Raw genomic sequence first — 10,293 nt, 5'->3', positions numbered from 1 at the left:
ATGCTTGAAGAAAGGGCATGATGGAGGGAGGATACCAGGGCACGCGACCCGCGCAGAGTTTCAGCCCTTCAGCAGTTGGCTCCTCGGACGCATGGGAGCGTCGAGGTAGGAATGCCAATACCGTGCCTTGCTTATAAACCAATAGACAAGACATTAGCAAGGCTACAGAGCTCGCCATTCGTTCTGGCAATTGAGAACGCACCGCTACCTTCAGGCTTCAACCAGCCCAAGTTTACCACTTATGAGGGGAAGACGGACCCCTACATGCACTTAAGCCACTTTTGCCATGTTATGGCAGTATACCGGCGGAACGCGGCCCTGATGTGTATCCTGCTCCCATCCAGCCTTGGCGACCTAGGTCTAACTTGGTTCGAAAGGCTACCAGAAAGCAGCATTGCCTCCTGGGCACAATTGGCAGAGGCATTCGTGACTAGGTTCAGAACAAACACCAAGTCACTAGTGGAGATCAACCAGCTACTCTCCATTGACATGGGCAACAAGGAGACGTTGAGATCCTACAATAATCGCTACTGAGAAACCTTCAACCAGATTGGAGATTGCCCCACAAACCTGCCTTAGCACAATACAAACGGGGCCTGCCAGTCGGCAACAAATTGAGGGACTCAATTACTATGACACCACCCCTCACGATGGAGGCCTTAATGGAGAGAGTGCACCAACATATTCGCGTGGAAGAGGATGGCACCCGTGCTAAAGTGAAATCTGGCACAATAGCAATACTAGATAAAAAGACTTCAACAAAAGTCAGCACGGTAGAACAACCAAGCAAGAATGGGTGAGGCAGGCGGGCTAACAGAGAAGACCTGGACAAAAGAAAGTTAAGAGTTCGCACTGCCATTACCACAGTGTTCAAAAAACCAATCTACCGAATCCTAAGTGAGATATGTGACGAACCTTTCGTCCGATGGCCATCTAAGTTGGGAGAAGCACAAAAGGACTATGACGAGAGGTCCCGGTGCACCTTCCATGATGCAAAAGGGGCACCGCACTGAAATTGCACACCGTTGAGGTAGCATTTGAAGGAGTTAGTGGCAGCTGGGCACCTGGACCAGTACATAGAAAGAGGAACACAGCCAGCACCCCAGAACCACAACATCCCAAACGGGATGCCAGTCGACGCTCCACTTCAAGGTGTAATTAACGTGATACATGGAGTATTCGAACCTGAGCGGGTATGTGAGCTCAGGGGAATGCTCAAAAAGGCTGAGCACTTAAGGGAGGTATTAAGTGCACAACCTACCACCAAAAAGGGGAGAACGGAGGCCACAAATGTCATATCTTCTTCAGACAAAGATTTAGCAATAATATATTTCCCTCACAATAATGCACTGGTTGTCACTCTACGCGTCAAGAATTTCAACGTCAAACGGATCTTGATTGACCAAGGAAGCGCATCTGAGATAATGTATTACGAAACCTTTAAACAACTGGAACTGGAGGATAAAGACATGGCACCTGTAACATCTCCCCTGATCGGATTCAACTCAATGCCAGAGTGGCCAGTGGGCAAGGTAATCCTCCCAGTCAAAGTAGGAACCATGACAAAACAGGTGGAGTTCTGGGTATTGAAAGTCCCTTCTACCTACAACATAATCTTGGGGAGGACATAGTTGTATGCCATGCGATCGATAGTGTCAACCTACCATCAAGTATTGCGGTTCCCCAACGAAGCTGGAGTAATTGAAGAGGTCTTTGGAGACCAGATTATGTCCAAATAATGCTTTGTCACAGTAAATGGCAGTCGCGCTGCAAAAGGATATGTACAAATGGTGGAAGAACCTGAGAACAATGAACTCTTTGCCGATGTTAGCAAGGCAGCTGAACAAAGGCAATGAAAGACTTGGTATAGGTAAGGATAGATGAAAAAGACCCAGAAAAGTTCTTTTTGCTCTGCTCGTCTTTGTCCAGCACCGAGAGAATAGAGGTCATGGAATTCCTAACCTCTAACATCGAAGTGTTTGCCTGGACACTGTATGACATGCCTGGCATTGACCCAAACTTCATCTATCACCAACTGAACGTCTACCCAACTGCCAGACCAATTATACAGCACATTCACAGATCAGCGCTCCACTATACGGAGATAGTGGCGGAAGAAGTAGGAAACTTGCTGGAGGCAGGACTATCAGAGAAGTGCACTATCCCAGGTGGATCTTCAATACCGTAGTAGTGCCAAAGAAGAATGGAAAATGGCATGTCTGCGTGGATTACAAAACAGTTAACAAGGCATGCCCAAAGGATAGCTTTCCCCTCCCACGAATAGACCAACTGGTAGATCTAACGGCAGGACACAACCAGCTTAGCTTTCTTAATGCGTATAGAGGTTACTATCAAATCGCTATGTACAAGCCGGACCAGGAGGTCACATCTTTTACAACTCCTAGAGGGCTGTATTGTTACAAGGTCATGCCCATTGTCCTAAAAAACGCAGGGGCAACATTTCAACGGATGGTCACCAAGATGTTTGAACCATTGTTAAGCAGAACAATGGAGGCTTACATCGACGACATGGTAGTCAAAAGCAAGGATGAGAAGGACCATCTCAGGGACCTAGATGAAATGTTCGAGATTCTGAAGAAGAACGAGTTGTGCCTAAATGCATCCAAGTGTGCATTCGGCGTAGGATCGGGCAAATTCCTAGGCTTCCTGGTGACCAACCGGGGTATAGAGGCAGACCTCTCTCAGATCAAAGCAATCCAGGATCTAGAGAGGCCCAACTCAGTAAAAGAAATGCAACATCTCACTAGTATAGCAGTTGCGCTCAACCGGTTCAAAAGTCGGTCGTCAAACAGATGTCGACCATTTTTCCAAGCATTAAAGGCCAAGTTTGAGTGGGATGAAGAATGCGACCGCGCCCTAGAAAACTTGAAAGAATACATGCCTTTTCCACCATTGCTAGTAACCCCAATACCTAGAGAAGAGCTCTTTTTGTACCTGGCAGTTTCACAGCACGCAGTCAGCGCGGTGTTGGTCAGAGCAAAAGGAATCCAACACCTACCCATCTTTTATGTTAGCAAAACATTGCTGGGCACAGAAACCAGGTACTTACCATTGGAAAAACTTGCCTTAGCCTTGATGATGGCATCAAGGAAGTTGTCGCATTACTTCCACGCCCACACCATAATCGTCCTCACAACTTTTCCATTAAAAGCTTTGTTTGAGAGGGTGAACTTTTCTGGGCGAATCTTAAAGTGGGCAGTGGAATTGGGACAGTTTGACATCAAGTTTCAACCCAGAACCGCAATAAAAGCCCAAGTTTTGGCAGACTTCGTGGCATAATTCACACCAGGAAGTCATCACATCTGCCTAGTTGACTTGACGGGTACAATCGAAATGAGGATAGAAAACGCCGCAGAAAATGCGCAACCCCTGATACGAGATTCCCAACCACATCCCAAAACAGACCGAAGTGAAGAAAGGGAGGAAGAAGCAAACCATGCTACACCAAGCAAAGACTCATCAACAAGTAAAAACTTGGTACAATCAGATAGTGAGGGGAAAACAGTAAGTGTGGACTTTGAAGAAAATACCAGTAACACTCATGACCCCAAGGCATCATCCGATCCCTCCACTTGCTGGAAGCTGTTCGTTGGAGAGATGTGGAAGCTCTTCGTGGATGGAGCGTCCAACAGGCACGGTGCAGGACTTGGCATAGTCCTTATCTTACCAGATGGCCTAATAGTAGAACAAGCAGTTAACCTTAGCTTCCCAGCATCAAACAACGAAGCGGAGTATGAAGCACTTCTGGCAGGACTAAAATCAACACTCTACATAAAGGCCACCGAGCTAATGGTTTACAGTGACTCAAAGCTGATGGTAAACCAAATCTCAGACGACTACGAAACAAAGGATGGCTAAGTACCAAGACTTAATCAGAAAAGAGATCATGAAATTTGAAGTAATGCAGATAGAGCAGATCGGTAGGGAAAAAAAGAGCAGAGCAGACGAACTAGCAGGCTTTGCTTCAATGGCAGATACATCCATCCCACATCCGTTACTGCCAACACCAAGCATTGAAGAACCCGAAGTAGCTAAGGTATGTTGCGCCAAATTAGGCCCTTCATGGATGGATCCCATTATAATGTTCTTAAAAGACGACGTCTTACCCGAAGAGAAGAAAGAAGCCAACAAGATTAGAGCAAAGTCGCAGCGATTTTGGCTCTCCCCATCAATGGCCTTGTACAAAAAATCCTACACAGGACCTTACTTGAAATGCATCCATCCCAGCAAGGTCGAGGCATTCTTGTTCGAAATACACGAAGGCGTATGCGGAAACCACCAAGAGGAAAGATCATTGGCGTACAGAACAATTTTGCAGGGATATTGGTGGCCTTACATGCAAGCAGATTCAGAGAAGTATGTCAAGAAGGGCGAGAAATGTCAGAAGTTCTCACACCAAATACATCAACCAGCCAGAGAGCTTCTACCATTAACTAGCCCATGGCCCTTCACAATGTGGGGCTTGGACATAGTAGGACCACTTCCAACGGCACTCAGCAACAGAAAGTTCTTTCTTGCGGCTACAAACTACTTCACAAAGTGGCTGGAGACAGAAGCACTCGCATCAATAAAGGAGAAAGATGTGAAGAAGTTCGTCTGGAAGAATATCATCACTCGGTTCGACATACCAAAAGCTCTAATATCTGACAACGGCATTCAGTTCGATGGCAAAATTTTTAGAGCATTTTGTGAAGAATACAAGATAGAATTCTACAACTCTACACTGGCATACCCCCAAGCAAATGGCCAAGCGGAAGCATCAAACAAAGTCGTCTTTGATGGATTGAAGAAAAGACTAGAGAAAGCAAAAGGCAAGTGGGCGGAGGAGCTCCCTCATGTTTTATGGGCTTACCGTACCACACCTCGGCGGTCTACTAGAGAAACACCTTTTTTTTTTTGCCTATGGCATGGAAGCAGTAATCCCACTAGAAGTCGGCCTCCCCACAATTAGAAGTGAAAACTTTGATCCAGACTTAAACGCAGAAGCCATAGCATTGGAGCTCGACCTTGCAGAAGAAAGAAGAGAAAGAGCACTGGTTCACATCGCCTCATACCAGCAAGAGTTGTCCAGAAAATATAATAAGACAGTACATCCAAGGCAATTCAAGATTGGAGATTGGGTACTGCGCAAAGTAATGGGAAACGCCCTAGTACCCGGAGATGGCAAGTTAGGGCCCAATTGGGAAGGACCTTACAAAGTGGTTGGATTAGTAGGAAAAGGAGCATACCACTTGGAAGATGAAGACAGCAAGGCCATTCCCAGGCCGTGGAACATTGCCAATCTCAAACTATTTTATTTTTAGCTTTTCTTTAAACGTACTTGTAGTTTTTTTTTTCAATAAAACAAATAATTTCTTTGTCAGCATAAATTGTTTTTTTTCTGTAAAAATAGTTTTAGTGTACTAGGGGCAATGAAATCAGAGTTGGCCGGAATAACCAACTTTGATCTCTCTTTAGCTAAGATCAGGATCTAGGCTGAAGAGGTTGGCTGGAAAAACCAACACTTACTTCTCCTAAGCCGAGATAAGGATCGAGGCTGCAGGACGTTTGGCAGGAATAACTAAATGCTTTGGTTCTAAGTTGGCAGGAATAACCAACTTTGAGTTCTCTTCAGCTGAGATAAGGATCCAGGTTGAAGAGTAGTTGGCAGGAATAACCAACTTTGAGTTCTCTTCAGCCGAGATAAGGATCCAGGCTGAAGAGTGGTTGGTTGGAAAAACCAACACTTAGTACTCTTCGGCCGAGATAAGAATTCAGGCTGAAAAGTGGTTGGCTGGAAAAACCAACACTTAGTACTTTTCAGCCGAGATAAGGATCCAAGCTGAAGAGTGGTTGGCTGGAAAAACTAATACTTAGTACTCTTCAACCGAGATAAGGATCCAGGCTGAAGAGGTTGACAGGTATGACCAGGTAGATTTCAAGATTAAGACCGAGATAGGTATCTCGGCCGGAAAATGTTATGCTTCATTCAGATTACAATTGGAAAATAAGTGCAAGCATGGAGTCAACCGAACAAACAGTTGAAACAAAAGAAGCTTTCATTCAAAGTTCAAATCAAAGGTACAAAAGGTGGGCCTCAGCTCGGTTACAAACTTTTTCGTTAAACAAGGAAAAGGAAAAAATCAAGAAAAAAGGTCATCAAGATCCGCATCAAGATCAACTCGAAGCCCGATTTTAGCAGGTAGCTCGGTCACGTTGTCAACCAAGTCTTCCACCGGTAGCTCCACCGGAGCTGGCTGAACAGCGGGATTATTGACGGTCGGGGCGTTGTTGGGCTCAGATTCTTCTTCATCATTCTCAATTTGAAGAAATTTTTGTTGAATGGCGTGGGCGTACCTCCGCCATGTAGCTCGATATGAAATATGGAGGAGGGTTCAAGAAGACCTCGGTCTCTTGGCCATGACCGAGCTGCGTCACGGCTGCCTTCCATCCACATTTAAAAAATATATCCTTAGCAGCTTCGCACTGCTGGATATAAGTGGTTTCACCCTCCTTGTAACCATGGTCTTTCGCGTCTTCTATCTTCTTCTCTAGCTTGGTTATTTCGTTGCTCTTCTTCTTCTCGACCTTAGCCAACTCGCGCAGATAGCGGTCCTTCAGCTCGGACAAAGCCTTTTGCTTGTCCGCCTCTGCCGAATTGACTAGTCCGGTGAGTTGGGCGACCTCTAATTGTAGCTTGGTCATTCTTTGTTTGGCCTCGTTTAGCTCGGTCGTCTTGCTGTCGGCCTCAGCTACGGCCAGCCTTGTCGTCTTACGCAGTTCTAACACTCACTTATATGCAATGTGGTTTTTCTACATGGCTTGTGAAAGGAAAGATAACAAATATGAGTAAAAACTGAGCAAACAGATGGTACAGAATAAAAGACAATTAGAATAAGTACTTACCAACACCATTGACTTTATCGCCGACCGGATGGCCTTTAGCGCGGTCAAATGTTCATGATGTTCCATATCAGGGGGCAAGCACACGCTCTTAGCCAGGTTGAAGGCGAGCGTGTGGTCTTTGTCTGCCACCACTGAATCTGTGTCTCTAATGGCTCAGTTGCGGTAGGATAATTTCGGTACCCATTCAGAAAAGCTAGCCCGGTCAAAACGCTCAGGCTGGGGGCTCGGTGGCATGGTTTGGGGAAGCACTATTTCGTCCTCATCAACAAGGCATGGCTCAATAGTGGAAGTCCGAGCACGCTTGCTTGGCCGGGATGAGGACGGCTGAGCAGTTTGAAGGGCTACCACGGCCGGTTGTGTTTGACCAGCTTGTGGTACCTCGGGTTGGTTTGTCTCGATGATAAGGGCCCTTACTGCTCTCTTCTTAGCCATTTCTTGTTCTGCAGTTAAAGGGATCAGGTTGATTTGAGGCAAGGTTGGGTCTGGTTCTGGCGAAGGCTCCAACAGGAAGTCTGTCACCCTGGTCTTTTGTCTGCTACTGTATCTATACGTCGGCTCAAAGTTGAGTAGTTCGGCCCAACCTCGATTGGGATATCTCAGTGCGGCGCGGAGTGTGTCAAGGTTGGGGTAACTGTACAGCGACTTTAGATGGTTCAAGTCTGTATAAAGGAAAAAGACAACGGTTAGTACGGTTGAAAATAAGAACAACGAAGTAGAGAAAGCACGACACTGAACCGAGGTATTTATACCGGCGACTCCTTTGTTCCAATTAATTCGGTCGCCTGGGATCTGGGCTTCCTGGTCTTCAAAATTCCAAGAAACCCAGAAAAAATCATTGTCATTTACATCTTTATCTGGGGTGTTTTTTATTATCTTTTCTCGGCGGCATCTTATTCTTAAATAATAAACCCAGCCATCTTCATTTTGGCCTAAAGAGTACTGGTGAAATAGCTCGACTAAACCGAGGTTGAGGCCAAGCCGGCGGTTTAGCTCGGCGATGCCATTTATTATTCAGTATGAATTTGTGGAAAGCTGGGTAGGGCAGAGATTTGTTTGTCTGAGCAATTCACAAAGAAGAGACTGTACAGGGAATCAGAGTCAGGTTTCTACAATAGAAAGAAGGGTGAAGGGAATGAAGCCCGGTTTACCCCAGGGAGTGGTGTCCAGTTCAGCTAAACTAAGGTGAACATCATCAGAGATGTTGTAGTCCCTTCGGAACTCGGCCATAGCACCTGGAGTATTTACTTAAAACCTATATTTCCCCATATGGTCTTAAATTATGTATAATTTATCTGGAGTACTAGCTCGGTGGTAAGATAACGGTGAGTAGCTCGGTTGAGCGTTCAAGGGAGTGCCTGGCCAACCTAAGTCTGCAGAGTGAAAAAGAAAGGTGTTAAGCACAGATCGTTGGACCGTGCTAAAAGAAACAAAGGCAAAATAAATAGAGTCCTAGCTCAGCTACGTGGGATACTATCCATTCGTAGCTTAGTTTGAGCGAGGGACTTTAGCCCGGTTGAAGTTTATGGTGCAGCATTCTTAGTTCAGTTTTGACTAAGTCAGGGAGTTGGTTTAGCCCCAAGATATAGCTCGGTCGGTGGTTGAGGCTTTCTAGCGCGGTATTGCGCAAACCTAATACAGTTCGCTAGCTCGGCTAATTGATACAGAAGGCACTTAGACCTATTGAAACTACAGGTATGGCATGAAGTTTTAGTTCGGTTGTTTAGTTTGGCTAGGTTCACACCTAATACAAACGACTTCCTAGTTCGGTTGAAGTATTATTTTGGATCAAAAGCATTGTTTCCCAGATTGTTCGTGAATCTAGTGGATCTATTATGTGGTTCTTGGGCAAAAGTGGCCATATCCCATGGAAACTACAAAGTGTTTTGAGAAACATACATAATATGCTATGTATTACAAAACAGTACAAAATAAACTGAAAGGAAACAGATTTGAGCCACATACCAGTCGAGAATGAAGGAACTGAAGATGGAAACAATATCAACAAAAGCACAAGATTCGCAGGCACTGTGGTTGCAAGAACAGAGACTCAGAGGAAAAGAGAGAGGGAAGATGAATAGTAGAAATGAATGGTTCAAAGCATATGGTTTTGGTGTACAGAGAGCGAAAAAATGCGGGACTGTTCAAAATTCGCGAGATACGAAGTTGGCATTGACAGCTGTACTCAACCAGTAGAGGCCAGCCACGTGTCTATGGAATAGCAAGCGATTCAGATGACAGCGTGACTAAAGAGACGTTTTTTGACTGAACCAATTGGTAGCCCGGCAGCATTTTAGCTCAGTTAAAGGGCAAAAGTTTTTAGCCCGGATGGTAATGGGTAATCCCAATCATGTTGGGCAGATGGAATTAAGGGGCAATTGAGAGGGTAATTTATAAGTAAATTGGGCCGAGATGGATAATGGGTCGTTCTGTGGGCCGCGGTAAAAAGGGCCGAGTGAAAGGACATTACAGTTAGCTCGGTCCAATTGTGGTTGTGGTTACCACGATCGGTATGGTGATAATTAGTTCGGTCATGGTTTTCAGAACCGAGGTATTTGGGCTTCTTATGATGGGACCTTACTCTCGTTAGCTCGGTCGAAACTTACTGTTGTTAGCTCGGTCTCGATAGACCAAACCGAGGTACAAGCAATAAAGGGAAGAACCGAGCTAGTTAGAGCTCGGTCATTTCTGTCGCTTTAGCATGACCGTGTTAGCTCGGTCGTTTTGTCATACTACCGAGGTAAAACTATCTCACTTGATTTAAGCAGTGAGGGGGGTGTTGAAGGATAAGCATTATCTTTTAGGAGTGTGATTCCTAGGAGGACTCTACATGGGGGAATAAGAGTCCTACTAGGATTGTGCCGCACGGAACCTATAAAAAGCTCAGAACAAAGCCTATGAAGGAGGTAACACAGCCTTGATTCTCGAATACACAGAGCTTTTGTCTATTTGTCTATATTGCTGACTTAAGCATCGGAGAAGTATCCGGCACACACCCGCCAGCTAGCTCACGTTTGTGTTTTCAGGGAGTAAAGCGACGACGTTTGGAGGAGCGCAGACTTGGTCAACAAGATTATACGAGAACATTATTTCGTGCTCGTACAAGAAGTAACCTCACTATAAAGAGATGGAGGCTTCCCTTCCCTTGCATTACAAAAGGAAAAGGTGAGAGAAATGGATAAAAATTTAGCTTATATTTCATTAACATTTCTCTTACCTTTATCTTTTTCTTTTTTTTTTTTTTTTTTTTTCTCCTTTAAATTCCTATCCAAATTCATGATTTGTACTCATTTGGGACATATGATTTTGTTTTTGTTGTTTTATAGGTGTAACTTATGTTATTTGATTTTGTTTTTGTTTTTGACGATTATTTGAGCATCGATAGAGTTG

The sequence above is a fragment of the Camellia sinensis genome, chromosome 14 (assembly GCF_055761805.1).
Source record: "Camellia sinensis isolate YWXY chromosome 14, ASM5576180v1, whole genome shotgun sequence".
Lineage (NCBI taxonomy): Eukaryota > Viridiplantae > Streptophyta > Magnoliopsida > Ericales > Theaceae > Camellia > Camellia sinensis.
The sequence above is the reverse complement of the archived record's forward strand: the minus strand, read 5'-3'. Positions refer to the sequence as shown.